The sequence below is a fragment of the Astyanax mexicanus genome, chromosome 15, assembly GCF_023375975.1.
Source record: "Astyanax mexicanus isolate ESR-SI-001 chromosome 15, AstMex3_surface, whole genome shotgun sequence".
Classification (NCBI taxonomy): domain Eukaryota; kingdom Metazoa; phylum Chordata; class Actinopteri; order Characiformes; family Acestrorhamphidae; genus Astyanax; species Astyanax mexicanus.
In genome coordinates this window covers 2,270,319-2,274,602 of record NC_064422.1, presented here as the reverse complement: position 1 = coordinate 2,274,602, position 4,284 = coordinate 2,270,319, and the positions used below count along the sequence as shown (strand labels likewise).

Sequence of the window (4,284 nt, the reverse complement as noted above, 5' to 3'; positions counted from 1 at the left end):
ATGTATGAAACAAAAATTGCATTACATTTAGACCTTGAAGTGCTGAGATCATACAGGAAGTATAATTTTGGCAGACCTAAAAATAATGCTGCCAAAATTATACTCCCCCCATTAGAAGACCCCTGTTAAAGATAGAGTAAAATGCATCACAGGACAAACTCTACACACCATAACATGGATGAAACATAAATTGCATGAGATTCAGACATTGCAGTGCTGAGACCATAGTGGGAGTATAATTTCGGCAGGCTTAAAAGTAATGCTTCCAAAATTATACTCCCCCCCAGTTGAAGCCCCCTGTTAAAGATATGGTCTTGAATACATCTCTTGGATGCGCTGGGATACATCATCAGTGATGTTCCTGGGGGTCATTGGGGGTTTCGGGTCTTTCAACATCCTCACTCAGGTGACCCATCCGGGGTTGATTAATTCCCGGACTGTATCCCAGCAGCACCAATCCATGGGCTCGCCCTCTTTATCCAAAGCCAGCGTGTGGCTTTCTCTGCGGCTTCTGAAATGGAGCGTATGGCTCCCCGCTTAGCAGCTCCTGTCACTCCTAGCCCTGCCAGAGCTTTGCAGGTTGAGCGTCCAGCAAACCCACGGCATCCCACCTCAATAGGTTCACAGAAGGCACGCCAGCCCCGACTTCTGCACTCCATCACCAGGTCTAGGTATTTAGCCTGCTTTCTTGCATGTGCCTCCACCATGTCTTCTTCCCATGGCACAGTGAGCTCCCACAGGATCACCTGCTTGGTTGTATCTGAGTAGATGATCAGGTCTGGGCGCAATCTTGTCTGGGCGATGTGTTCAGGGACCTTAAGTTGTTTTCCCAGATCCACTCTAAGCTTCCAATCTGGTGCTGTTGACAGCAAGCCTGACTTGTGCTTTGGTTGCACATGGGGCTTTTCTCCAGCCCTCAGGAAAGCGATGTTGGTCTTCCTTGGGCAGTGTCTGCTGGACTGAATCGCTGAGGTGACGGCTTCTGCAACTGCCTTGAGCACCTGGTCATGGCGCCAACGGTAACGGCCATCGGCCAAAGCCTTGGGGCAGCTGCTGAGGAGGTGTTGAAGCGATCCTCTCCCAGCACACAGTGGGCAGGTAGGTGTTTCACTCTTACCCCAGGTGTACAGGTTTGCAGGGCTTGGCAGTGTGTCGTAGACAGCTTGAACCAGGAAACTGATGCGGCTGACATCAGGCCGCCTGAGGTCTGGCCATGAGATTTTACGCTGCTCGGTCTTCTCCCACCTAGTCCAGGCACCCTGCTGGCTGAGTCCCACCATCTTGCTGGCTCTAATCTCCTCTACACCAACACGCACTTCCTTTTGGAGGAGATGTTGTCGCTCCTTCCCTTTGGAACTGTCCACCTTGCAACCTGGGAAGTATCCCAGGCCTGCTTGCCCTCTTGCCACCGTCCCCACAAGGGCCTTCTGCCTGAGCCGTGACTCTGCTGCCTGTAGCTCTCTGGCCGCACTCCACTTCCTGCCTGTCCGGACTTCGATGCCAGCTGTTGCCACCTTGGGGTCCCTGGAGTCCCTGTACTGCATGACCTCCCTTGTCCGGGTCACCACAAATTCTTCTGAGAGGCCACTGAAGGGGAGCTGTAGGGTGTTTGTGGACCCATACAAGGCAGCACTGCTTAGGCTTCTCGGCAATCTGAGCCACCTTCGCAAGTAACTGCTGATCTTCTTTTCCAAAGCTTCCACAGTTGACAAGGAGACATCGTACAGCAGTAGCGGCCACAGCACTCTGGGTAGAATGGCATGTTGGTAGATCCAAGCCTTGAAACGACCTGGCAACCCAGATTTGTCGACCTTGGTGAGCCAGGCACCAAGATCTTCACAGGTCTTGTGGATGGCCGCTGTGTCCTTTAAGCTGCAGTCAAAGAGCTTTCCCAAGCTCTTGACTGGTGCTTCTGACAGGGTCGGAATTGTGGACTCTGCAATCTTGAAGCGGAACTTGTCCAAGACTTTTCCTTTCTTCAGAACCAGGGACCTTGACTTTGATGGCTTGAAGCTCATTCTTGCCCATAAGATAAGCTTCTCAAGACCTTGTAAGATCCACCTGCAGCCAGGGACTGATGATCTTGTAACCGTCAGGTCGTCCATGTAAGCTCTGATTGGTGGCTGCCGCACTCCAGACTTGGTCAGTGGCCCACGACACTCCTGCTCCGCAGATTTCATCACCATGTTCATGGCAAGTGCAAAAAGGGTAACTGAGATTGTGCAGCCTGTTATTATCCCCTTCTCTAGCCTGTGCCACTCGGATGTTATGGACCCAGAGGTAGCCCTCAACTGGAAATTGTTGTAATAATCCAGTATGAGGTTGCTGATTTGGGAACATGGTGTCTGCGGAGAGTCTCCTCAACCAGCTTGTGTGGTATGGACCCATAAGCGTTAACAAGGTCCAGCCACAGGACAACCAGGTCGCCCTTGCCTTCTTTTGCTTCTCTAAGGAGCTGTGTGATGACCCCTGTGTGTTCCATGCAGCCAGATGTTCCAGAGATTCCGCCTTTCTGTACAGAGGTGTCTATGTAATTGTTCTTTAAACAGAACATTGACAGTCGTCGTGACAGGATACTGAAAAATATCTTGCCTTCTGTACTTAGCAGTGAGATGGTCCGAAACTGGCCAAGTTCTTTAGAGTTCTCCTCCTTAGGGATCCACACACCCTCAGCCCATCTCCACTGATTGGCAACTCTTCCTCTACGCCAGACTACTCTCAGGATCTTCCATAACTGCTGAAGGAGTTTCGGACAGCGTTTGTAAACGCTGTATGGTACGCCACTGGGTCCAGGGGCTGAAGCTGATCTTGCTGCCTTTACAACTTCCTGGACCTCTCTCCAGCTGGGCTCTTTTATGTCAAACTCTATACTTGGTGCAGCTGGGCTAATCATTGGCATTAGCTGGGCTAAGCTGGGCTAATCATAAGCATTGTTGGGGCCAAGATCCTGGTCTCTTTCTGGGTCGCTCAAGGTGCGGTGAAGGAAGGCGTTCACATCCTCTGCAGAGCACTCCAGCTGGCCGCTGCGCTTGTCACCAAGTAGTTTCCTGGTGAAGCCGAAGGGGTTGGCAATAAAGGATATTTGCTTTTTGGCCCTCTCCTTTGCTCGTCTGCAATGCCACTCTGCTCTGCGGATTGTCAGGAGCTTCTTCATGATGATCTCTCGCAACTCTGCCAAGGGCTGCCATTCCTAATCGCTGGCCATCTTGTGCTGCTTCCTAAGGGATTTCAGCTCTTGGCGCAGCTGCTGGATCTTGGTGGCTCTGCGATTCTTGTTGTAGGGCATCCTGCTGTTCCCTGTCTCAATGAGGCCAAATCTCTCCGAAGCATAGCTCACAATGATGGTCGTCATTGTCTGCAACCATCTGTCAGTGTCACCCTTAGCTGTTGTTTGGACAATCTCACAACCATCGTCGTCGAATTGCTGCCACAGGCCCTTGCTGGTTGCTGGGGGCCATTTGATCCGCTTACGAACTACTCTGCATGGACTTTGGGGAGCCAGTGCGTGGAGGTGCTGAGCTCTGTGGGGTGAGTCCTGGCCCTGCTCCTCCTGCATCTCACCAGGCACTAGTCCTGTGCGTTGCACCTGTTTCCCTTTGTCCAAGCATTTCATCCTGGCCTGATGGATTCTGAGGCCCCGCGGATTCTTGCATGTTTTCCCGCAGATACATATTGCATTTATCGTTGTCTTGTCATTTACATGGGTCGTTATCTGAAGGTCCGTCCTGTTGGGGATCTCATCCTCCCCCCCTCTCGGGATCCCCTGGGGGTATGTCTCTGAGACATAGAGTAAAATGCATCATAGCACATACTCTACACACCTTGGCATGTATGGAACATAAATTGCATGACATTTAGACCTTGCAGTGCTGAGATCATAGGGGTGTATAATTTCATCAGGCTTAAAAATACTGCTTCCAAAATCATACTTCACCCATTTGAAGCCCCCCGGTTGAAGATATAGTTAAATGCATCACAGAACATACTCTACACACCATGACATGGATGAAACATAAATTGCATTACATTCAGACCTTGCAGTGCTGAGATCATAGGGGGAGTATAATTTAGTAAGGCTTAAAAATAATGCTGCCATTATTATACTCCCCCAGTTGAAGCCCCCAGCTAAAGATATAGTAAAATGCATCACAGGACAAACTCTACACACCATGACATGGATGAAACATAAATTGCATTACATTTAGACCTTGCAGTGCTGAGATCATAGAGGAAGTATAATTTCGGAAGACCTAAAAATAATGCTGCCAAAATTATACTCCCCCA

The 4,284-nt window shown here is 50.2% G+C and overlaps 1 pseudogene; it reads right to left on the bottom strand.

Moving 5' to 3' along the window:
• Positions 1 to 425: 425 nt before the first annotated feature.
• Positions 426 to 3,628, bottom strand: LOC125781235 (uncharacterized; annotated as a pseudogene).
• Between the last annotated feature and the right edge of the window lie 656 nt (positions 3,629 to 4,284).